The 26227-nt window shown below is 41.4% G+C and overlaps 6 non-coding genes across 6 annotated transcripts; 2 read left to right on the top strand and 4 right to left on the bottom strand.

The window, feature by feature from the left end:
• Positions 1-2408: 2408 nt before the first annotated feature.
• TRNAA-AGC (transfer RNA alanine (anticodon AGC)) lies at positions 2409-2481 on the bottom strand. Its single transcript has one exon. It is a non-coding gene; the product is annotated as a tRNA-Ala (tRNA).
• A 2066-nt stretch (positions 2482-4547) lies between these two features.
• On the top strand, positions 4548-4621 carry TRNAT-AGU (transfer RNA threonine (anticodon AGU)). Its single transcript has one exon. It is a non-coding gene; the product is annotated as a tRNA-Thr (tRNA).
• Positions 4622-10208: 5587 nt separating this feature from the next.
• On the bottom strand, positions 10209-10281 carry TRNAA-AGC (transfer RNA alanine (anticodon AGC)). Its single transcript has one exon. It is a non-coding gene; the product is annotated as a tRNA-Ala (tRNA).
• Positions 10282-18884: 8603 nt separating this feature from the next.
• Positions 18885-18956, bottom strand: TRNAA-UGC (transfer RNA alanine (anticodon UGC)). Its single transcript has one exon. It is a non-coding gene; the product is annotated as a tRNA-Ala (tRNA).
• Positions 18957-24914: 5958 nt separating this feature from the next.
• Positions 24915-24987, top strand: TRNAV-UAC (transfer RNA valine (anticodon UAC)). The gene has a single exon. It is a non-coding gene; the product is annotated as a tRNA-Val (tRNA).
• A 751-nt stretch (positions 24988-25738) lies between these two features.
• TRNAN-GUU (transfer RNA asparagine (anticodon GUU)) lies at positions 25739-25812 on the bottom strand. Its single transcript has one exon. It is a non-coding gene; the product is annotated as a tRNA-Asn (tRNA).
• Positions 25813-26227: the final 415 nt, after the last annotated feature.

The raw sequence follows: 26227 nt of genomic DNA, 5'->3' as shown, positions 1-26227 counted from the left end.
TCTGGTTGCTAGAGTTCCTTAAGGCAATGAAATCAGGGGTCCAGTCCCTATCCCCCCCTTTTTTTTACTGTCTATATTAAATTTAACACCATAGTCTCAACACTTCCCTGTTACCACAATGCCAGGTACTTAGTAAAAATTTAATAAATGCTTGTTACCTTTTTGTTCCATATCAATATCATTCCCCCTTCCAAAAAACAAAAGTACTCCCTCATGTCAAAAAAAAAAAGCATAGTTAAGCAAATAAATAAATCGGTGCACTGTCTCATGTCTGAAGTTATATGTTTCTTTTTACACATTTAGTCCATCACATCTCTGCCAAGAGGTAAGAAGCATGATTCCTGAATCTTCTGGCGGCCTGATTGGTCATCAGTATTATCAACATTCTTAAATTTTCCACAGCTCTTTTCCTTTATAATGCCATTGTCCTTGTATAAATTCTTTCCTAGTTTTGCTTACTTTCTTATCACTTCAAACAGGACATTCAAGTTTTTGTTTCTGTTTTGTTTTTCCTGAATCTAGCCCTTTCCTCACTTCTTCACCATACAGTGATGCATTTCATTCATATATCACTGTTATTCCCAGTTGATGGGCACCCTGTTTCCAGTTCTTTACTAAAACAATGGGGGGAGGGAGGGGAATTGCCTTTAAATATTTTTGTCCATATGGGTCCTTTCTCTCTTTGATCTTTTTTAGGTGCAGATTTGGTAACATTATCACTGACTCAAAAGTTATTTTAGTGATCTGAGGGGTATAGTTTCAATTTTGCGTTTGAGAATAACTGGACCAATATATATAGATACCAACTGTGCATTACTGTACCTGTCTTCCAATAGTCCCTCCCACAATTGTCATCTTCCTTTTTTGGTCATCTTTGCCAACATGATGGTTGTACAGTTGAATCTCAAAGGCATTTTAATTTGCTTGTCTTTTTAACAGTGTATTGGAACATTTTAAAAATATTGTTATTGATAGTTTGACTTTCTTGTTTGAAGAACTGTTTGATCACATTCTTTGGAGAAAGGACAACCAAACTGAGGCCTAGTTTTCCTATAAGGTTTGCAAAGCACTTGGCAAGCAATATCTCATTTTGTAGTCATAACTATCTTATTTTTCAGACCTCCACTTCATAGATAAGGAAACTGAGATAGATGGAGGTTAAGTGACTTGCCCAGGTATTTCAATCACTATGCTACTCTACTTGCTTCTAAGTCTTGTGCACCTAATATGTATCACTGATCAATTTTTCTTTTTCTTTTTTTATAATTTTTCTATTTTATACATAATATCATTTTGATGATTATTACCTTGTAATATAGTTTAAGATGTGGTAGTAGTAGGCAACCATCTCACTTTTCTTTTTCCATTATTAAACTTTCTATTGTTGACCTTTTTCATTCATCAGGTTAAACTTTGTTACTAAATGTATATGAATATACATATATATGTACACACACATATATGTACCCTTTTGGTATGGCAGTAAATCTGTAAATCAGTTTCAGTAGGATTGTGATTTTAGTTATATTGCCATGAATATTTTATCATATTAAGAAATAGTCCTTTGATTCCTATGATTTCTATTTTTTTTTTAATACAAAGGAGCAAATCTTTGTCAAAGGCTTTTTCTGCATCTCATTTTATTAAAATTGATTTGGAAATATTTTGAAATTCTAACTATCCACACTAGGCTTAACTTTTATCAGTCTGACCGGGCCCAATTTAAATGCCAAAGAAGAATTTATAGTTACCCCTAAATTACCCTTAAAAACCCTCCAAGGTCGGAGATGCTTAGATTAATTACAGCATTTCCTGCATTTGCAGTTTAAAATATGTATCTAGTGGAATCACAGGCTCAAAGGGTATGCACAATTCAGCAATTTTGGGAGTGCAGTTATACATTGCTTCCCAGAGTGGCTGGAGCAAATCACATAGCTACACCTGGAGAGAGCCCTACTGGGCTTTTCCAGAACCAGTAAGACGTTAGTTATTTTTCTTTTTGGGGAAGAAAGAGGTGCTCTTTGCCAGTCTAAGGAGTTTGAAGTGGGGCCTCAGAGTGGCTGAAATGTTCATTTCTGCACTCGTTCGTGTTTTGCAGCAGGTTTTCTGTGTCCAGTTCTCAGCTCACCGAGAAAGTCTCCCCGACGTGGTGGATAGGAAAGCTGCTTCAAAACGGTCTCAAGGAAGGGTCTGCGTCACCCCTGGGAAGTCGAAGGGATACCCTGTGGCCTCAAGGAGCAACATTGTGTCGGGCAGGGCGAGTTTCAGGGAGCTCCTAAGTGAGGGCCTGCGTGTAGGTCTCATGTAGGGCTGAGCAGACTGCTAAGCAGGGGAATGGTGGAAGCTGGGAAGGTGGGTGGTGGCGCTGGGAGGTGGTGAGGAGGACAGAGGCAGAGGGAAATCAAAAGTGGAGGATGCGGGCATCGATCCCGCTACCTCTCGCATGCTAAGCGAGCGCTCTACCATCTGAGCTAATCCCCCAGCCCTGACACCACTGTGACAGAGCAATCCTAACAGCCATCTAGATGGCCACACACAACCAGTGTCCAAGTCAGGCCCAGGGGTGATCACGTGGCCGAGCGAGAACCAGACTCGGACCTGAAAGAAGGCTTGAGCAGGGAAGGCCAAAAGAACCTGAGGGCAGATGGAAGCGGGGACAGCCAGGGCAGGGGCCGCCCCTCCTAGGGCTCCTTCCCAGGAGACTGTGTGCGATGGCTGGCCGCCTGGCTGGCTGGCTCTTTGACGGAGGGACGGACGCGGCCCCAGCTGGGCTGGGTTGGCGAGGACTCTAGTCCCCAGGAGCTTCCTTCTGACACCAGGCAGGGGCTTCTTTCTGCGGGTCTGGTCCGGGCCGTTTCCCAAAGCCCGGAATAGGCATGAAGCACTTTAGGGCCGGTCTTCGCTGAGCAAACGGAGAGCGAGCTGCAGCGCTTGTGCGGAGGCGGGCGGCGGGCAAAGAACAGGGACTAAGTGGCGGGGAAGGAGAGGGGCAGGGACAGGCAAACAGTCCCACCTCTGCTCCCCGCGCCCCCGATCTCGGTGGGTTCAGGGACCCAGGCGCAGGTAATGAAGGGCTCAGCGTGGTCCTGAAAGGGACGCCACGGAGATGGAAGTCGGGCGGAGGAGCTGTGCTGGCCGCCGCCGCCGCCGCCGCCGCCGCCGCCGCCGCCGCCGCCGCCGCCGCCTGAGTTTGTTTCGACTTCCGTTAAACAAAGCAGGAAGGAGTTGCTTTCTGTTCGGTGGCTGAGCGGGTAAAGGCTTTTCCTGCCTATGTGCTCGGGGTGGGGCTCTCGCGTTCGAATCCTCCCGCCGCCTCCCCCAGACCCGGCTTGCGTCTCGCCCTGAAAGCAGTTAACCCAAACGGGATGCGGGATCCTTTCAGAGGCGAGTCTTTTTAGGTCTTTTGCTTTCGAACCCGTCGCCTTCAGGCTGCGGAAGCCCGAGCTCCCGGTTGTTCAGGTGATGGGGAGGGAGGCTGCTGGCTGGCTGTGGGCGCATTTGCTCAGGGTGCCCTGCTGGTCGTGAGGGCGAAGGCTGGAGGTTGCACGACAGGCGGCTGGACCGAAGAGAGCGCAGAAGGAGAAACTGTCCGCTCCATCGCTCCATCTCTCCCTCCCTCTCCGAACTTGGATTCAGGCGGGGGAGGGAGGGTCTACTTCTCGTGGCGGGGCTCCCGCAGGGAATGAACCTCAGATCCTGCTGGCGAGGCAAGAGTAACTAAGTGTCCCAGTAGGCAAGAGAAAGCTAGCCCCGCGGATAGCCACGGGCTACTTGCGAGCTCTTCGAGGGGCTCCATCCCAGACCTTTCCCGTCGTCCACACCGTCTAAAATCCTTTGCAAGGAGAGCGATCGCGGAAGGGCGCACAGAAGGAAGGGCTCGGTGCCGATGACTGGCTGGGGGAGGGAGCATTAGGGATGGAGCTAGCTGAAGGGCCGTAGGAAGACTGCGTTTGCGTTCCGTCTAGGGTCTTTTGCTGCGGGACCCTGGAAAGGTAGGGAGCGGGAGTGTTTCTGGTTTTGGCTTTTTGATCCCACATTACCTCCTGGCACAGCGCAGCGTAGGGAGGGTCGGGTGGGGCGCAGCAGGCACCGGATCAGTGCTCGGTGCGCCTTGAAGCGTATCGAAATCGGCGCTCTTGCTTGTTTGCAGGCGAGGCTAGCTGTCCCGGAATGCCATCGTGGAGGCTGGTGGCGAGGTAGGGGCTGTAGCCAATGAGCAGAGGGTCACTTGGTATGTCGAGTGGTGAAGGAGAGGAGCAGCGGAGGAAAGGGGTGGAGGTGGGGAGCTTGGTGGAGGGACGACTGAGCAGGACGGTGCGGCTGGCGCGTTTCTGGGCGAGAGTCTGCTTTCTTGAGGAGGACCGGGAAAGGACCGGGAAAGCTGTGGTGAGGAGTGGTGAGAAGGGGAAAACAAGAAAAGGCCAGGTAACCTTTCTGTGTGCCCGGGACTGGCGAATCAGGAAAAGGGAAGTGTCAGGGAACATCTGGGCTATTTTTCGTCCTCCTTTTTTTCTTTCTTGCTTGAATGGAGGGAAAAGTAAAGTCTTGGCTCCGTGGCTTAGTTGGTTAAAGCGCCTGTCTAGTAAACAGGAGATCCTGGGTTCGAATCCCAGCGGGGCCTTTTTTTTTTCCCCCAGCTCCTGTGTCTCACCGATTTCCTAGGAGAACAGGAAAAGTAATATTCCTTTGAGGAAGGATGGGAGCTGGAGGAGACCTCAGCTGACTAGTCAGCTAGCTAGTATTTACTAAGTGCCAGGTGCTGTGCTAAGCACTGGGGATACAAAGAAAGCTAAAATACAGACCTTGCTCTCGAGCACCACCGAGTCGGTGGGGGAGACATTAAGAAAACTACTACAAAGTAGAAATAAAGAATTCAAATACAAAACCCTGTGTAGATAAGATCAATTGGGGGCATTCTCAGACTGAAGGCACTAAGATGGGTAATGCTTCTTGCAGAAAGGCCGTGATTTGAGACTTCAGGAAAACTAAGAGGTGGTGACGGGGATGAGGAGGGTTCCAAGCATGAGAGACAACGGGTAAAAAAGCTCAGAGTGTGGCTATGGAGTGCAGTGTGAGGGGCAACAACAAAGAGGCCAGTGTCGTTGTATCACAGAGTCCATGGAAGGTAGTAAGGTGTAACAAGATTGAAAAGGTGGGAAGGGGCCAGATAATGGGATTAAAGAAAACCAAAGCTCAGGGAAATTGTATTTTACTCAGAGTAACAAGAACTAAGAATCGCAGGTGAGATTTTTAACTCAGCTCCTCTGAGACTAGGGGAAGGAAGGAGGTGTGTGTGTGTGTGGTGTGAGGGGTGGTGGCGGGAGGTAATGCCCAGGAAGGCTTCCTGGGGAAGGTGGACTAGAAAGAAGGAAGGGACTTCAACAAAGAGAGCATGGGGGCACAGTGTGAATAAGGAAACGTACAAAGAGTGTAGAGCGCTTGGACAGAATGAGGGATAAAGAGCTAATTCAATTTGGCCAGAAGTTGATGGGGAGCAATTTGAGAATGAGCCGAGTCTTGAATATCAGAATCCGGAGTCTATATAGTGGGCAACTGGGGAGTCTCTGACTGAATGTTTTTTGTTTGTTTGTTTTTGTTTTGTAAAGGAGCGATCATTTTTCCTCTTAACTTTTTTCCTCTCCCATAAGCAGTCAGCTTTCTCCATAAGCAAATACATACAAGTTATCTTCTTGGGACATTTTTAAAAAGGAACATTAGGAACCTAAAGAGCTGTTTTACAAGAGAAAAGAATGGGAAACCACTGAAATGTCGCTACTGTGAAAGGACTGGGTTGATTTCAGGGAGTCAGGGAATATGAGCTTGGGGTGATAACCTTAATTCCTGTAGGGAAAAGAAAAGAGGGTTTTTTTTAAAAGTTTTATTGATTTAGAAAAATCAGTAATTTCAGGATATTTTCATTCCCCATAAGCCCTTCCTTGTAACAACAACAACAATAACAAAAATTAACCAAGCTTTTACATTTTGATAGGCAATTTCAATGAGGAAGCTAATTTCTTTATGCTAGTGGTATGGTTCTAAAATCCTCTAGGCTCTAGATTACACCTAACACTTCACCTTGGTGTCCTTAACATTATATTAGAAAAAAAATTTTAGCTTATATTTTAGCCAAATAAAATTATTTTATTTTTACAACAACAAATTAATAAATCTTAGGATGTCAGAGATAGTCAGTATCCAGACTAATAGTTTGGAATTTCATTTGAGATGTAAATGAATCTCCTTAAATCCTTTGCGTAAATTGAAGACTCTCTTATTCCTGGTATCTTCTAACACTATTCCATCCTACAGGCCTGAGGAGCCATAAGCAAATACATACAGGCTTAAAATAACAAAAGAAAAATGACAAGTGATAGAAATTAGTCCGCTCATTTTTCAGTCCTGTTCAACTCTTCGTGACTCCAGTTGGGGTTTTCTTGGCAAAGATACTGGAGTGGCAGTTGGACATAGAAATCTATCTTACCACACAGGAAAGTAAGAGGAGAAAAAAAGGAGCGGGGGAGCTGATGGAAGGGAAGGAAGATTGAGGGAGGTAAAAGTCAGAAGCAAAACACCTTTGAGAACGGACCCGGTGAAAGGAGAGAAAGAGGAGAATAAGCTGGGGGGAATAAAATGGGAGGAGGGAATACATAGTAATCATAAAAGTTTTACAGCAAATTTCTCTGATAAAGACATTATTGCTCAAATATCTAGAGAACTGAGTTAAATTTATAGAAATAAGAACTATTTCTGAATTAATAGTCAAAGCATATGAACAGGCAGTTTTCAGATACCATAATCAAAGTTATCTATAGACATATGAAAAATTGCTCTAAATCACCATGGATTAGAGAAATGCAAATTAAAACAGCTTTGAGCTACCACTTTATACCTACCACATTGGCTAATATGACAGAAAAGGAAAATGACAAATGTTAGATGGAATGCGGGAAAATTGAGACAATAATGTACTGTTAGGGAAATTGTATATCTATTCAATCATTCTGTAGAGCAATTTGAAACTATGCTCAAAGGGCTATAAAACCGCTAGTAGATCTACATCCCAAAGAGAGGGGGGAAAAACAAAAAGTAAAAAGAGCTATATGTGCAAAAATATTTATAGCAGCTCTTTTTAGTGGTAGCAAAGAATTGGACATTGAGGGGATCTTGTCTATCAGTTGAGGAATGGCTGAACAAGGTGTTGTATATGATTGTGAGGGAATACTATTGTGTTATAAGAAAAGACAAACAGAATGCTCTCAGAAAAACCCGAAAAGACTTATATGGTGCAAAGCAAAGTGAGCAGAACCAGGAGAACATTGTAAACAGCAACAGCAATGGTGTAGGATGACCAGTTAACTGTGTATGACTTTGCTATTTTCAGCAATACAATGATCGAAGACAATTTTAAGACTTATTATGAAAAATACTATCCATCTCCAGAGAAAGAACTGATGAGTCTGAATGCAGATCTAAGCATAGTTTTTCTTTACTTTTCTTGCTTTTTTTAATGTTTTCTTTCACCACATGACTAACGTGGAAATCTGTTTTGTGTGACTGTTTGTGTATGACCTATATCAAATTGCTTGCCTTCTCAATGAGGGTGGGGAAGGGGAAGGAGGGAAGGAGAAAATATGGAACAAAAAAAAACCCAACTGAATGTTAAAATTTGTTTATACATACAATGGGGAAAATAAAATATTAAATTTAAAATTAAAAAATATAAGTTGAATTATAAAAAAGATATTGAAGTGATTTTCCATTTCCTTCCATAGTTCATTTTTACTGATGATGAAAGTCTTGAAGTGGCTTGAACAGGGGTCACATAGCTAGTAAGTGTTTGAGGTCAGACTTGAATTCAAAAAGTTTTTTCTGATTCGGGCCTGGGCCTCTCTCCACTGCACTACCTAGTTAGAACTAAATATTGTACCTCTCCCTACTGACTCACAGAGGTTGGCAGAAGGGATATATTTGAAAATTAAGATAATATCAGCACTTTTTAAAAAATAGGAATGTTTTGTTATTTAAACAAAAAGAAAATGAGAATGAGTTGCTTGGGAACTCTTTTCTATTGGAGGTCTTCAGGTAAATGTTGGAAGACTACTTTGGGGATATGGGTTAGATTAGAAACCTCAGGCCTGTAGGATGGAATAGTGTTAGAAGATACCAGGAATAAGAGAGTCTTCAATTTACGCAAAGGATTTAAGGAGATTCATTTACATCTCAAATGAAATTCCAAACTATTAGTCTGGATACTGACTATCTCTGACATCCTAAGATTTATTAATTTGTTGTTGTAAAAATAAAATAATTTTATTTGGCTAAAATATAAGCTAAAATTTTTTTTCTAATATAATGTTAAGGACACCAAGGTGAAGTGTTAGGTGTAATCTAGAGCCTAGAGGATTTTAGAACCATACCACTAGCATAAAGAAATTAGCTTCCTCATTGAAATTGCCTATCAAAATGTAAAAGCTTGGTTAATTTTTGTTATTGTTGTTGTTGTTACAAGGAAGGGCTTATGGGGAATGAAAATATCCTAAAATTACTGATTTTTCTAAATCAATAAAACTTTTTAAAAAAACCCTCTTTTCTTTTCCCTACAGGAATTAAGGTTATCACCCCAAGCTCATATTCCCTGACTCCCTGAAATCAACCCAGTCCTTTCACAGTAGCGACATTTCAGTGGTTTCCCATTCTTTTCTCTTGTAAAACAGCTCTTTAGGTTCCTAATGTTCCTTTTTAAAAATGTCCCAAGAAGATAACTTGAATATCCTCTTTCCCCCCTTTCTAACTTACATTAGCTAGGAAATTATCTGTAAAAGCAAACCTATGTTTACCAGGAGCAAAGTATACTGAGCTAGGATGCTGCCCTTGTAAAGGCAGAAATGCTCATAGAAATTAGAGGAGGACTTTCACGACTTCGGGAGGGTTGGTGGCAGAATTTGCACAAGATCAGGTTGAGTATAGGAGAATGGGTTTTCATTTGCAGGGATCGTCATACCAGCCACATTGATGAAGTCATTGGACTTCAGCTGAAGACTGTGCTGTACGGGCAGACAATCATTCTAAGCTAGAGACAAGAAATAAAGCCTAAGCATAGCAAGTCCAGTGGGAGAGGACTGACCATTAACTGGACACATTTACCATTTACTCCAAAGAGGAGCTATTTATTAGATTCCCCACTAGATGGCAGACCCAAACGGAAATCTGGAAACTTTTATTATTAACCCCAGAGTAGACGTTTTGAGTGGCCCAGATAGATTCCATTCTCTGGGCTGTATGTAATAATATCACTTATATGTTTCCCTCAGACAGAGGACATATGATTCGTGAATTAGCAAAAGAGTGCAGCAACCTCCTTAGAGATGGGCACCAAATTCGCAGTAGGCCACAGGAGTAATGAAGGCTTCAGGTGCCTATAACGCTTGCCAGAGTCCATTACAGAATCCACGAAGGAGAATTTGTGGCTGTACTCCAACCATTAAGCAGCATTTCCACCATGTGTATTAAAAAGGCGTGGGTATCCCCAGGGGTTAGCAGAGTGTCTAGCACACGGCTGCTTAATAACTCCCTCTTGCCTTGCCTTGCCTTCTGTTATGTGCAGAACCCTATGACTGGGACACAGGGAGTAATAAAGTCGAGGTAAAACCCCATGAACCTATTTCCTACCTAGCAAGGCGATAACACCAAAATGGATAAAGATAGCAAGCGACATTCCTCCGTAAGCTAACTGGAACTCTAATGGAAAGTGGGAAGCAAAGTTGTAGGGAAGGACATTGCAGACGATCATCAGGGCAGGCATGCTCTTATTGGACTGCCAAGAAAGGGTAGGATTTTATCAGGTGGAGAGAGGAATGGAAGGCGTAGGGAAGAGTCTGAAAAGGCACAGAACGAATGCGTGGAATTACCACAATAAAAGTTCTAAACACAAGCTACAGAACCTGACATCCAGCCAGAGACTTTCCATGTTCAGGTTAGAGAACAGCTTCTTCTTCAATCTTCAAGGCAGGATTACAAGTTCACCAGGGATGGCGGGGGCATAAGAGTCCAATACCTTAGGTAAGCGGTGATCTTTTGAAGCCCTGTCAGTGAAGACATTCTCGAATAAATGGAGTGGATCATCCTCGGAGCCCCAAGGACCGTTCTACATTCCATCACATTTTGGGATAACTGAAAGGTGTTATGTCCAAAGAACGGAAAAACTGGACTGGAGGATGCGGGCATCGATCCCGCTACCTCTCGCATGCTAAGCGAGCGCTCTACCATTTGAGCTAATCCCCCACACGACGGACTGGTTCTAATAGGTTTCTAGATGGCCAAAATTATTCAACGCCTAGGGCTTTCTTTGGCATAGACATTTGCAATAGAAATCCTAAAGGCAGGAAAGAACTAGGGAAAGAAAGAGCAAGGAGGGGACGGTGGGAAATACCAATGTGGTGGAAAAAAGGGATTCGATTTTAAGGAAGGGGAGTAGATGTAGTTGAATGAAGAAACTGAAGGTGTCTCACTTTCTGGGCTCCTTCAGACGATTACCAATGGACAACTGGAAGAGGCAGCACCCAAGATAAAATTTGCAAGGGAAATCTGTAAAATGATGTGGTTGGCAGGATGGAAACTGCGGCCTGATCAAGACTGTGACATGGTTGAGATAGACCCTTTCAGGTCTGGAGAACAAACTACAACTTTATCCTCGTTTTACAGATGGGAGAAAATCAGTCCCAGAGATTTTCAGTAATTGCTCTCCGGTTACAAGAGGAAAAAAACCATTAGAGTCATGATTAGAATTCAGTTCTCTAGACTCTAAATCCGGCACCTGACTGACCCAGGAAAGCTGCACTAGTTTAGACTTTTTCATCATGCCTCCAGGAACCTCTTCATAAGGAACCTCAGGACGAATCAGTCATGGTATTCACACCTCGTCAGTACCCTCGGCACCTCTGATTGGAGGGCAGAGGGAAGAGCTCCGCCCCAAACCTTCATTTTAGGAGGACACCCACGCCAACCATCTCTTCCTTTTCCACGAAGCCGTGGTACTTTCTACTTCTCCATTGTGACCCCTCACCAAGTATCTTCTTTCCCACCTTCTTTCCTCCTCCTCTATTTTAATCTTCCTTTTGTTTACTGTCTTCCCTCATTAGATTGTTGGGTTCTTTAGGGCAAGGACTCGTTCTTTTTCGTATTTGTATCCCCAGAATTCAGCACAGTGCCTGGAGCATATTGCTGTTCAATCGTTTTTCAGTCCTGTCCAACTCTTTGTGACCTCATTTGGGATTTTCTTGGCAAAGATACTGGAGTGGTTTGCTATTTCCTTCTCCAGCTCATTTTACAGTTGAGGAAACAAAGGCAAACAGGCTTAAGTGATTTACACAGGGTCACAGAGCTAGTAGGGGCAGCAAGGTGGCACTGTAGATAGCCCATTGGGCTTGGAATCAGGAAGGCTTATTTTCATGAGCTCAACTTCAGAAAATGACTGAAAAAAAGGATTTATAAGTGAAACTGCTAAATGAAAGTTTTGGAAAAGAAATGAGAACCATAGAGGAAAGATGTGGAAGAAGAATTCACAGCTTAGCACAGGAGTTACAAAATCTTTTGTGTAGCAGTCATGGAATAGTAAGAAACAAAATCTACAACTGGAACAAATAGAAGTAAATAAGGTATCTCATATTTAAAAAAAAAACCTGGAAAATACAGTAAGGAAAAGGAATTTTAAAACCATTTGGACTAACTGAAGGCTATGATCCTGAGGATGGGAGAAGAATAAGGACAACTCTGAGTGAAGCAGTCACAATCATCACAGTGAAATTTCTCAAGCACGAGCAAATCAACATCCTGCCGGGGACTTTTGGATTTTTAGGCTGGAGGGTTTTTTCATCTTCTCACTTCAAGACTGATGAGGATTCAGATGACACATTCTCAGAGGATGGAATGTCACGAGAGCCAAGCACCTGGGATGCAGCTGCTTTAGCAGGAATGAAGGGGGAGGTCTTCAAGTTTCCTGGAAATCCAGGTCGTTCATTTCTCCTGGTGACTACTAGATGAAGATGGAGGTGGGTAGGGCCTGTATTCCATCAACTCCTGGACTGCATTGGAGAAATCATGACTGGTTGGGAATTCTGGAGAGAATTGAAGGGAAGAAAAAATGGGGGATGGAGTCATTGTCTCTGACATGCTAAGCAAGCTTCCTACCACCAACCTATTTTCCCTAGACCCAGAAACATCACTAACAGGCCATAGTCACCTAATGCCTGGAACCCTCCTTCTAAGGAATCAAAGCCTCGGGGGTTGGGTTGGGTGGTTGTGAGAAGGAACAAGGTGTCTCAATGCCCAATGTAGCTGAAGGAGGGATCAGACCTTAGGATTGATGAGTGGATATCACTGGATTTAGAAAGGTCAATGCAAGGACTTTACTTCCTAGGCTCCTTTACAGGCAGTTTTGATGGATTTTGAGGGGACAAAACACTTCACATGCTTTTCAAGGGACCAATTCCCAAGGCATTTCCCTCCAAAGACACTCTGTAAAAGGATGGAAGAGAAAAAAAATAAAAAGTACATCCTGATCAAAGCAGGTGGCAAAGATCAGATTTAGACCCAAAAGAGACCACTGAGACTGTGCAGGCAACTACGTGGAATGAAAGGGAATTCAACACACTAGGAGTATGTGCTAATTCTGGCAATCATTTCTCTGCCTTTAACAAATCTGAATGGGGGGAGTCCCCACACAGATTTCCAAAGTCCCAAAGACTTCTGTTTTTCTGAAGGAGCAGAGGGGAAATAATTCAGTTCAAAGGTGTCTGGTAAGAGCAGAGAGATAGGGAACTCAGTGGGCCTGCCTCATGTGGAGTGGAATGAGGAAGAAGAGAGAAATTCCAAGGGAGAGAGAGGCACAGAGATAGGGAGGAACAGACAGACACTTGTTTAACCCAGGTGAGTGAGTCTGCTCTCCAAAGAGTAAACAGATTGGGTACATGCTGGTGGTCTTGACCTCAGGAAATAATTGTAATGAGTTCAGTGCCCCCTTATGCTCCCAAATGAATTTAAAGGAAGCAGGCATTCAACTCTGTTAGCCACCAAAGCAGATAGAAGGACTAATGGACAATAAAGTTTGGTAAAACCCTCTTCCTATTTATGACTCCCCCCAACCTCCTGATACTCTCAATGGATCACAGATTAGGACTTATAAGCTTCACCCTTTTAGACTATCACATTCAAGCCAAAAGAAGAAGCTGAAAAAGGAATCAAAAGATACCACTCCCCTCATGGGATGCCGAGATATCCAAAGCTATTTATGTGGATGCCTTTGGATTCATTTCCTTAGGATCAGGGGGGAAAAATTGCCACCTCATCTTTCTCGTTTTGTCCCATTCCATTGCCCAGCCATCAGTGCCTGGCCCCTTTCAAGGAATCATCTACAGGCTGCCTCCTTGAGCTCCACCCAGGGTTCAAAGTGGGAGTCAGGCTAGTAGGTTTTCTAGTTAGAAAGCCCTTCTTGGGGATCAAAATAAAGACAGTCTTTGTGGTTAGCTTTGGTATCCTGGGTCCCCTGAGATGAAAGAACTGTTCTCTGATTCTTACTTTGACTTTTTCTTTGGGTTTGCAACTACTCCAAATTATGGACTTAGACAATGACATTTTGTGGGTTTCAATGGGGTGGGGCAGGAGGGGAGAATTCATGCTCACTAGACCTTGAAAAATTATTCCTTGGTGGAGTTGTGAATTGATCCAGCCATTCTGGAGAGTAATTTGGAACTATGCCGAAGGAGCAATCAAACTGTCCATACCCTTTGATCTAGCAATATCACTACTAGGTCTGTATCCCAAAGAGATCATTAAAAAAAGGGAAAAGGACTTATGTTTATAAAAATATTTACAGCAGCTCTTTTTGTGGTGGCAAAGAATCGGAAATTGAGGGGATACCCAGCAATTGGAGCATGGCTGAATAGGTTATGGTATATGATTGTGATGGAATACTACTGTGTAATAAGAAATGATGAGCAGGTGGATTTCAGGAAAAAAAACCCTGGAAAAACTTACATGAAGTGATGCAAAGTGAAGTGATCAGAACCAGGAGAACATTGTACACAATAACAGCAGTGATGTGCTATGATGAGCTATGAATAAATTTGCTCTTCTCAGCAATACAACAATCCAAGACAATTACAAAGGACTCATTACTCACATACAAAGAATTGATGGAATTTGAATGCAGATCAAAACATACTTTTTCCACTTTCTTTATCTTTTTTGTGTTTTTTTCCCCTTTTGATCTGTTTCTTCTTTCACAACAAGACTAATATGGAAATATGTTGCTCATGCAATTTAAGATTCTAACTTTTGAGGGAGAAGGAGGGAAGGGAGGAAGGGATAAAATTTGGAACTCAAAATAAAAAAAAAGAATGTTCAAAATTGTCTTTACATGTAATCTGAAAAAATACTATAAAAAGAAAGTAATTCCTTCTCTCCCACATTCTCTTTTTCCTCCCCCTTCCCTCTTTTACAATCTCATTTCTTAATTCTGTTTGTATTGAGTATGGACCTTTTCTTTGTGATGCAATCGGTTAATCCATTCTGGTGTTAATCAAAAAGACTGATGGTTTAAGACCGCCAAAAACATTTTAGAGCTTCTTAGGTAGTCTCTTCCCTATGCCTCTCTCTCTTTTTCCTTAGTATTCCAAACCTCTTTCACTTTTCCTATATATTCTAGGGGTGTCCCCAAATACTGGACCAGTATCATGCACACCAATGCAGGTAGCCAGCTTCTCTAAAATATATAAATTAGGTGGACAAAAAGGTGTTTAATATGTGCCAGGCACTGTGCTATGCAGTGGTGATGTAGGTTTTTTGGTTTTTTTAAATAAAAGAGACAGTAATAAGAGAGCTTTTCATATATAGAGCATTGGGAACCAGGAAAGGATGTTTTGTTCTGGGGAAGAGATGAAAGTGATAGGGGAGAGTGAGGCAGATAAAAGAACTTGACAGGACTTGACAGGCAGAAGGTGAGTTGCCAGTTACTCAACAAGCATGGTCTAGAGTCTAGTGTCAGCCAATAGTTGTGCTGGATTAAGGGGAATAGTTTGCATATGGTTTTCAGTCATTTGTGTTAGACACTACAATTGGAGCTATACAGATGAATAGATTAACTTTGGATTTTGGAAGACCATCTCATGGAAATCAAGGTATCAGGTTAAGGAAGTGCTAGAGAGCCCATCTGTTTCTTGTCTTTCACTACATTTTGCTTCACACAGTGAAAAACCTGCAACATAACACTTCAAAAGTGCTCCCTGCATTGAATTGTCAAAATGAAATTTTAAATTTTCTATAGGCCAATGGAGGTTGGAAGACCCCTAGGCCTGAATGCTGTCTTATGGGATTCCTATTGGGGGTAGGGGAAAGACCCTATAAGAAATCACCCATCCGGTTCTGGTGCCTTGACTGAATCAAAAACTTAACTCTTTTTTTTCAGTCATACAATTAGAATTGAGTGGAAACAGGGTCTTTGAATCCACCAAAACTATTGTGTGAGAGACTGGGTCTCTTCCTAAGCTCTTAGTATCACAGGGGAAAATTATCTCAGATTTGCAGGAAGAAGAGATTCTTGAGCATCTGGATTTGAAATATTGGAGCAAGACTGGAGCGAATGGAGAACTGAACTGTGGCAGAGAAGGGAGATAATTGAGTCAAGTTCTTGGCTCTGCAGGCATCACAGAGAAGAGAATCCAGGCTGGGAGGGAAGGTCTAAAAAATGATGGGCTCTCTTCCTAACCTCATTTCCACCCCATGCCTATCTATCCACAAATATTATGATATAATCTACTATTTTGTTACCTAAATGTTTACAGTAAACCCGGTTTTGCCTCTATCATAAAGAAGCCAGGGCTTAACTAAAGATAATTATAAACCTAAGTTTAGGCAGAAAGCCCAACCTCTGCCTAGATGTTAATTTTTCCTAACTAGAGACTAGAAGATATTGTTACTGAACTCATAGCTTTTCAAATAAAACAAATTCCCTAAAATCAAAGGAAAGGAAACCAAGTAAACAGGGGCAATTATATTAACTGAAGTGTTAAAATGAGCTAATTGTTTTAACTAGATCTTAAAACTCATTTGAGTCCCTTCTGGGTGTGGAGTTCTTGGGCTGTCCTGTAATGGAGGAGAAAAGCAGGAGAAGGAATGGTCCTCATAAATATGAGCTGGGCTGGTTATGGGTTTTAGGTGGCTTTCTTGTAGCAGCCAGTGGAGGAATGGAGATGGCTTAGGAAGGTTACAAGTCTAGTAGATAGAGATGGGGAAAAGGATGTCCCTTAAACTGGCTAGCTAAGAAAGAGACTCTTTTTTTCCCTCCTTGAATGGAAGCAAGATTGCATTGTGGCTTAATACCTGCCTAGTAAACAGAAGATCCTGCATAGCAATCACAGGGGGAGGGGAGGGGTTTTTTGGCCTTTTTTGGGGGGAGGGGGAAAAATTCCTAAACATAATAATAAATGTAAAGTTATTGGCACCAAGATGAATTGCTAGGCATCATTAATAACCTTGTGGGGAGGGGGCGAGGATTGTAGAATTCCAATAATGTCAAAAAATGGGCATCCTCAGTGAAATTGTCTAACAAGCAAACAGTTGGTTTTCCATAACTGATTTTCTTTGTTACAAGGAAAAGTCTCATTGACTAAAGGTGGGGGAAAAGACTGTATCCTAAAATGATTGTGATGCAAAAACGAAAAGACATCAATAAAACTTAAAAACACTATCTCCATTTCCCTACTCCTAATTTAAATTACCACCAAATATCTATCACTAATGCTGACATTTGTTTCTTAGGTTTTTCCATTGGTAACTAGCTATCTGAGTAGGGGCTGATGTTCCTTTTTAAGATAAGTGATAAGCAGATAACTTGTCATCCCATCATCCTACCACCCACATCAGCTAAGATGTGTAGGACTGGAAAAGGTGACCTGATTGTATATGAGGAGGTAGAGATAAGAGGGAAGAGTTCCACTGTTGCCTTGGTATCCCTGGAATTTCCATAGGAATAGAGGAAGGCCTCCACTGTACATTGGGGGAGATGCTCTTCAGGGGACTAGTGGCAGAGTTTGGACACTAAGGACAGGCTGAAGATAAGAGGATGAGTTGCCCCTTTCAGTGATGTAGATACTGCTCACTTTGAGGTTATGGATCCAGAGAAGACTAATAAATATATATGGACATGTCTAGATATCTAGATACATGTATTTTAAAATGTGAACAATGAAGAACACTTTTAGAATTTCAGATTTTACATTGCCTTTTGTATCAGTATTTTATTAAAAACATGATCCGTATTGGTTTCTAAATTGTGAACAGTAAGGAACTGTAAATTCATTATTTGTTGCAGATATTTATCAAGGAACAAATGCAGCATCCATGGATACCATTAAATAAACCCCATGGTCCCTTTGTATAACCAAGACATAGAATCCAAACAAAACATACTTTCTGAAGTGATTGTGTGTATACGTGTGTGTGTCTCTGTGTGTTGTGGATCAGAAAGTCTTTCATCAAATTTCCAGATTACTCATCTCAGATTAGATCACAAGGCTCTCATAATTCTCTCTCTCTCCCTCTCTCTCTCTCTCTCTCTCTCTCTCTCTCTCTCTCTCTCTCTCACACACACACACACACACACACACACACTCAATCCTGTAGCTTCTCTCTGAGGGTGAGGGGTGGTGCACTGAGGAGGGAGATAAGCCTCCAAATAGAGGTGTTTATTCTAAGGAAGATAGGATTAAGTACATGATAGTTGTTTTCAAGTGTTTGAAGGTTTATCAGGTGGAAGAAGGAATAGACAATCAGTCTGGCAATAGAAGATGAAACTGAAAGCAAATAATTTTAGTTTGTATATAAAGAAAAACTTCCTAAAAATGAAGTCTATACATGGGAGGTTAGCTAGCTCTCCTTGCTTTCCAGGTATGTGGAAGGTAGAATACTTGCTTCTATGGCCTTTGCAAATTCTTCTTCCTTGTTTCACAAGTAAATCGTCCAAGGAAACTCAAAAGATTAGTGACCATAAGCTCATTGGGCCCCTTACAAACTATAACAATGTCTGCCTTCCAAATTTTTGGAAGTGGAATGGCAGAGATGTTTTTTGTCGATCAAAAGTGAAGACGACATGCTAAGATTCCGAAACAATCCCAATATCTCAAAGAAAGTACATATCAATAAGCGCTCTACTTTTAACACCTCAGAGGTTGGCAATTCTAGCATAGAAGTCTTAGACTGAGGAGATAGACTTTCAGTTATCTGAAGGAGCAGAAAGAAAAAGATTCAGCTCAGGGCCTCCTCGAGGTAAAGGAAAGGGGGGGAAAGGAGAAGCCTTGGAGCAAGAGGGGCTGTCTGGGAAAGAAGATCAAGGGAGAGACACAGAGATAGAGACAGAAGAACAGAGACTCTTGGCCTAGGAAGGGTAAACTTCTAAGCCTGAATCTGACTGTGACGTTTCGAGAGCATAATTTGGGGCAATGGGAGGAGGGTTTTTTCCAAACTTTGCGGTCCTCAAGAGTCTCTCCCTCTGGCTGTATTAGTCACTAGTCTCTTATAGTTAAACGCCTTTCCAAAGCTCTCAGAGAGCTTTCTTTGGCCTCAGCTTCTTTCCCCCTAGTGGTTAGCAGGGGGACATTTGTTTTTTGTCACGAAAAAAGAGGCGACTTGCTTTCCATGGTGGCCCACTGGTTCCCTCACATATTGCAACCACCCCAAGAGACCAGGTCTCTAATAACGCCCGAGGGCTGTTTACTGTTTGAAGGGTTGCTTTTCTAGTTTAACAAGTGGCTTCCATATTTCCTGGAGTGCTGGAAGGAGAATCCCAGAGTAGAGGAATTGAGGTGAGTCCTAAGGAAAACAACAAACCCCAATGGAGATGCCGGGGATCGAACCCGAGGCCTCACACATGCAAAGCGTGCGCTCTACCGCTGAGCTACATCCCCAACATGGTAAATGTTCTCTCACTTCTTCTTAATATATGACTTCTATTTTTCTCTGAGGGTGAGTTAAGTGTGGTATTCTTCGAAGATGTGCTAATAACATGTCTATCCAAGGAACCTAAATGCTAACTGGTCACTTGGAAGAGGCAAAAACATTTCCTGTCATCTGGCCTTCCCCTGGGTTCTGGGCTTTGAAAGACAGTTTCTCTACCCACATACATGGACGTGAGCCAAAACCTATACAATTTGTACTTCACAAGAGAGACCCTGAAAGATTTTTGAGCAAAAGAAACTGTATCCTGTGTAAATAGAAAGAACAAGAAGAACCCCAGGAAAATGAAAACTTTGTAAGTGTAAGGCTCAGGACTGAGCTAGAAGAACAGACAAGGAAAATTTATTCCCCTTCTTTCTGTGAGGTAGGGTTGGGAGTGGAGATGAGACCATGGGAAGGCAGAAAAGTGTTTACTATGTCCGTGTACTCTACTACCCAGGCATTGAACTAAGGGTCGGGGATACATTTTTTAAAAATGGTACAGTCCTTGCTCTCAAAGGGTTTATATTGTAATAATCAAGACAATAGTCTAGAAAACTGCTCACCAGGGAAATTTTTTTATGTCAATATTATTTTTAATAGAACTGTTTCTTCTATCTTCTGCTTCCCTCCACCCTGAATGGAAAGGAAAAAGAAAAGAAAAGAAAAGAAAAACAACCCATTTGTAACAAACATGAATAATGAAGTACATCTGGGTCAAGCATAGGTAAGCACTGGCCATGAATATTCCACCCCAAAAAAGTCTCATTCTGCACTCTGAGTATATCACTTCTCTGTAGGTGAGGAGCATTTTTCTTTGTCTGTCCTCTGGAATCATGGATGGTCATCACATTAATCAGAATTTTAACGTCCTTCAAAGTTGTTTGTCTTTACAATGGTATCGTCACTGTGGAAATTGTTGCCCTCTCTTGACTTTGCATCAGTTCAAAGAAGTTTTCCCTGGTTTAACTGAAACTATCCCTTTGATCATTTCTTACAGCATAACAGTATTTCATTATATTCACATATCGTAATTTGTTTAGCTATCCCCCATTTGATGGGCACCCTCTTAGTTTTTTGCTCTTGCCAGCACAAAATGAGTTGCTCTAAATATTTTTGCATACATTGGTCCTTTCCCTCTTTCTATTTAACCCTTTGGAATATAAGGCTAGCAGTGGCAATTTAGGGTCAAAATATATTTCAGCTTAATAATTGGAGTAGAGGATTTTCCAAATTGCTTTCTAGAATTAATGGAGCAATTCACAGTTCTACTGACAGGGCATAAATGTGCTAGTTTACCCAGAAACTTGCCAACATTTGTCATTTTGATTTTTTTTTGCCAACTTAAGGAATGTGAAGTGAAACATTAGAGATGTTATCCCTGAAATGAGAACTTCTGACTTTTCCACCCAGTCCTGCATGAAAATTGAGGCTCAGTTCCCAATGAGTCCTAATGATTTGGGAATGACGGCTGGGTCCTGGAAGTAAAGGATGGTCTTCGTTTCATCAGCTCCTCAGTTGCTTTGGAGATATGCAAGATGCTGGTAGCAAACCTACTATCTCTAACACTGAGTGCTAATCTTAGCTAATACCCTAAAGCTGCCACTTCAACAGACTCCCTGATGGTCAAACTCACTCAATGCAAGCATTTATTCCTTATAGCCTTTGACACTGCCAATCATCCTCTTCTCCTTGACGCTCTCTTTTCTCTCTAACTTTTAGGGACATTCATCTCTTCTGGTTCTCCTCCTACCTATCTGGCTTATTTTCTCAGTCTCCTTTGCTGGATCTTCTTCCAGGTCACAGCTGGCCTGCTAACTGTGGTGTCCCTTACAGCTGTGCTTTTCCCTCCAACCCCACTAGATGGCCACTAGACTGGAACTTTAGAAGCTTTTGCTCTCAACTGGGCTTGAGGAATTGAATTGGAGCTGACCTTTCTTTTTCATTTCAGTTGTATTTGTGATAATGTAATTATTATCATAATCATATCATAACACTATTATAACTTAATAAAGCACTTCAATTTTTACAAAATTTTCCTCCCAATAACTCTGTGAAATAGGGAATATAATTATTATTATTTCCATTTTTCAGATGAGAAAAATGAGGATGACAGGTTAAATCAGTGTCAGAACTAGGATTCACACCATGTCTCCTAATACCAACACTGTTTCTCTTTTTACTACATCAAATTATTTTTTCCATTATCAGAATTCTTACTGAAGATAAACAATAAATACATACAATATTTTTACTCCTCAATATGAGGTAGCATAAAACAGTAGTTCACAAAACATATACAAATGCAGATTATCCCAAAAGTTTTATTGCAGTTTTAAGCTTTAATAGCTTAAACAATGTGTGTATAAACACAGAGGCTAATACTCATGTTTTTATTTGACTGAGTCATACCACACACATTATTCATAGTGACATTTAAGTATGTATGATTAGATTAGTAGCTTTATGATTAAGGATACATCCATGTATATACATAAGTATATATGAAGATATATGCATTATCATGTATAAAAGGATATATCTATAACTATGTTTATGCCAATGTCTATATTTAAATCTTCAAATTCCAAAACCTGGGTTTATAGGATCATAGATCTAGCTAGAAGGGAACTTAGAGGCCAATGTACCAAAATCTCTCATTTTCTAAGGATGGGGAAACTAAGTCCTAGAGAGGTTAAATGACTTAGGGCCACATGGCTAGTAAGGCAGTATTTAAACTGAGATATTCCTAACTCTATGTCCCATATTCTGTTCAGTCCTTTGGCCTCTCCTTCAATACTTGACATGATGTTGGAAGTGATGAAACATTTAAAGATAGAAATCCAGAAAGAATCCTTGCTTTGTAAAAGGCAAATCATTTAAGGCCTAGGTAAATTTAAAACAGATATGATTGTTGACGTGAATAGAAAAATAGACAGACATTTGTAAGATGTGATATAGCACAAAAATTAGATTTAAGTAGTTTTCAATGATCCAAGACAATTCTAAAGGACTGGTGATGCAAAATGCTATCCACATCCAGAGAAGAAACTATGGAGTCTGAATGCAGATTGAAGCATAGTATTTTCACTTTTTTTTGTTTTTTTGTTTCATGGTTTTTCCTTTCTGTTCTGATTCTTCTTTCACAACATGACTAATGTAGAAATATGTTTAACATAATTGCACATGTATAATCTATATCAGATTGCTTACTGTCTTGGGGAGGGGGAAGAGGAAGAGGAAAAGAAGGGAAAGGAGAAAAATTTGAAACTCAGAATCTTATAAAAATGAATGTTGAAAACTAAAACAAAAAATAGATTTAAGTATTTTTATAGTAGTGTTACCTGTTGTATAGGAAATTGATGGGTCTAAACACCAAGGGATTATTTTTATATGGCACTACCGTGTTTATAATTGGTATAGTGGTATTTGTATCACAATCCCTTGACATCTTAACATCAAGTGCAGCCTAGATCATCAAAACACCATTTTGAATCCATTGGGATTGTGAAAATTGCACACACACAGAGATTAATTATCCAAGAAATTCTCTAAATTCTCTAGGGTTCAATGATCTCATTTCAGGATTAAAAAACAAAAACAAAAATAACAGTGTATAGCAACATAGGCAAACTAGTAATTACTATCTGTCATGGAAGTTCTTTTAAAAATTGTTTTAGATGAAGATGTGGCAATTGTGATTATGGCAACTGACATTATTCATGAAAACTGTCTCAGGTATACTCACTAAGGCCATTTTTGTCAGACCGTATACCATGCTGTCTACACATATCCATGCTTAACTTATAGCTTCCCTTGAAATTCAGCGCTTAGTAGAAACATCAGTTCCTAATATAAATATGGTATTCTCAGTCAAGTTTCCTTGTGAAAAGTTACCGAGGATATGAAGTGTTTCTGATATATGAACTGATTTTCCCTAGGACAGCTAACATCTATCATGAGCCGGTTGGCGAGGAAGCAAAGATCATCTACTACCAATAGTGGAAGGGGACAAGGGAGCATGTTGTGTTGATCTGCTCTGCCTCCCTCCCCTCCAGGACTTTGAAACTGGGATCCTTGAAAGCACTTCTTTTTGAAACTCTTTTGGTGTATAATAGCCTCCCTAGTTCCTGTAAGAACCTGTAAGTATAGAGGCATGTCACAGAAAAGTGTGAAGAGAGCTAAAGCTGGGGGAGCTCAAATGCTTTCAGCTTAATGTTACATTTTACTTTTGCTTTCAATGTAGTAAATGCAATTTAACTTGAACTGCAAATGAATGAATTCCTTTCCAGCCAACAAGATAAAAGATCCAGTTGTGAGGGAAGGGTAGCATTAAGCCAAGTACATTATTTGTTTTAATTTAAAGATTCATCTTTCTAGACAGCATCTCAGAGAGCACTAAGGTGCTATAGAGATGGGGAAATCTGGGAGATGCCTTGAACTATCTGCATCTTTGCTGAGTGAGTGAACTGGGTTCTTATGGCTGGGAAAGCTTTGAGACTTTAGCTAATCCAGTCATATCACCCCAGCTACTAGATGAAATAGAGTCAGTACTTCACAGGACCTGAAAGCTTATCCTACAGATTAGAGAAGGTCTTAGAGTCCTATTTTCTAATAGGCAAAAGAGATAGGATTACAACCCCAAGTAACTTACTCCAAAAAGCTGACCACAAGTTTTTCAACTAAAAAAATGGAAGAGAGGACTTTCAGCTATCTTTTTTTTTTCTTTTTGGTGAGGCAGTCAGGGTTAAGTGACTTGCCCAGGGTCACGCAGCTGGTAAGTGTCAAATGTCTGAGGCTGTATTTGAACTCAGGTCCTCTTGACTCCAAGGCCTGAGTCAGCTATTTTTGATGAAGAGATCGGAGTTGAGAACTTTGAAATGCAAACAGCAGCGTCAAAAGAAATCTAGGAAGATAAAATGTATTTGAGTAATCAGGAAGGGGGAGTATGATGATGCAGAACTAACATTATGATGGGTGGAAAAGAACAAGAGTTCCTTCAGTCTCCAAAGGGTACTGAGGAGTTAAATAAGACTTCATTTCCCACCTACTGAACTCTTCCAGACTCACATCATGCCTTCAGAAATCTCATCATCCTGAAAGATCACAACTATGAAACACAGGTTCTCAGTGCTCCCTGCCCCTGGAGCCTCTCCCTCACTTACTAGCTGTGTGACCCTGGTCAAGTCACTGAAATTTTATTTTCTCTAGTTTCCTCAACTGCAAAATGGAAATGATAATACAACCTACCTACTAGAGCTGTTAGGAATATAACATAATATCTGTGAAATGCTTAACATAGTACCTGACACATGTAAGTTCTGTATAAATAATGTTTGTCATTCATTGTTGTTGGAGAGTGTGGAGAATGGACAATGGAGAATTCCTCCCAGATCCTCCACTTAAGGAAGGACATCCAGGGTAACCATCTCATATCCCATAAACTTTACTTCTCTGGTTTTTCGTCAGTCTTCTACTGGATACCTCCTGTTTCCTCTTCTTTCCCTCTTTTAACTTCTTTGTATGTGTTGACCTCCCCCAGTGGGTTGTGAGCTCCTTGAGAACAGGACAAAGCAAGCTATCGTTTGCCTTTCTTTATATGAGCAGCGCTTAGGGCAAAGTAGGCCCTTAAATGTTTACCGACTGAGTGACTAACAGAGGACTTGGAGTCGATTGGTTATGCTCTGAGAAGCATATGTAAAAAATAAATACATTAATTCATAAAGGAGGAAAAGGGAGATAGAATGTGCTGTTTTTCATAATTGGTATGTGTTAGAAGAGGGTTACATAAACATGGAGGAAGGAATGAAGGAGGTTGGAACAAATTAGCCAAGAATTCCTTTCAGACAGATTCCACATTTCATGATGAGTCCCAATTCTAGCTACCTCGATTAGAAATATTATCACTTGAAAGCCTTTTGTCACCAAGTGGTTTCATAGTGTAGTGGTTATCACGTCTGCTTTACACGCAGAAGGTCCTGAGTTCGATCCTCAGTGAAACCATGTGAGAGGTTCCTTTTTCCAAGAATTGCCATAACCTTCGATAAAACTGAAAAGAGGGCTTTCTGCAGTGAACAAGTGGGAGTAAAACCCCCCTGAGTTCTTTCCCCCTTCCCCCCTCAAAGGCTGTGGAACGCAGAGGAAGAGGCAAATCAGGCAAAATGCTGCTGATGTAGCCATCAGCCATGAGCTCTATGGACTTCGACAGAGACACCTTTGGGTCTCGTGCATTTCCGAGTCTTATGGCCTCAGAAAGACAACGATCGGGACTACACAAAGCATCTCCTGTCTCCATTTTCTTAAAACCAAAGCGAATCCACAGTAGATATGACGAATTAAAATCTCCCCGGGGTGGAGGTAGGGGCGGTTATCAGGAACGATATTCCCCTCAAAAAGGAGTATTATTAGACCCAGAATACTCCTCCACGTCTGCGAGATTATTAGAAAGAGTAACTGCAACTCACACTGAACAGTTTGAATATGGAAAGACATTTTATATTCACCGTTTTGAGATCCCATTCAGAAGACTGGATAGGAAAAGGCATATTTTTGCTCCCACCTAACAATTCAGAAGCAGAAAGTTTAGGACGAGGAGATGTTTAAAGAATACATACGACATCAATAAGCGGCGCAGGGAAGTCTGGACAGGAATTGTGAATTTAGGAGTTAGAGAATATCCTGGTACTGACAGCTAGAAGCGAAAGGGGAGGGAGAATGCAGTGAAGATTGTCGGCTACAGGAAACTTAAAATGGCCGTCCCTGGGTGGGTTTGAACCACCAACCTTTCGGTTAACAGCCGAACGCGCTAACCGCTTGCGCCACAGAGACCACGTGCGTTTATTTGCTATTTTAGAATATAGCTAGTTGAACATTTAAAAAGCAGTTTTTTTTTTTTTAAAGCTGTCACTGCAAGGTGCCTATTCTTTTCAGGCCCATAGCTTCCAATGAGCCTAAGCTCAAAGCAGAGACCAAAAATGAATCAAAGGCAGTGTTTTCTGATCTGGAACCGAATCTAGTTCCAGAATTCCCAAATCTAGTTACAGAGATGCCTTTGGTTTCACTTTTCTTCCAACGCCTCTCTTTCATTCCCTCCGGCAGCGAAGCTTCCGGAGCGTGGGCACAATCAGATTCAAGGTACTCCCCAGTCACTAGAACGGGCTCATTGCCTGATGGTGGCTGGTTGTAATTTTTCCTGATTTGGAAAAAAAAATGAGATAAAGAGAATTCTTGTAGTTGGCTTCGA

Source organism: Phascolarctos cinereus, unplaced genomic scaffold (genome assembly GCF_003287225.1).
Source record: "Phascolarctos cinereus isolate Bilbo 61053 unplaced genomic scaffold, phaCin_HiC Scaffold_9;HRSCAF=440, whole genome shotgun sequence".
NCBI classification, from domain to species: domain Eukaryota; kingdom Metazoa; phylum Chordata; class Mammalia; order Diprotodontia; family Phascolarctidae; genus Phascolarctos; species Phascolarctos cinereus.
This window is presented reverse-complemented; position numbering and strand designations above follow the sequence as displayed.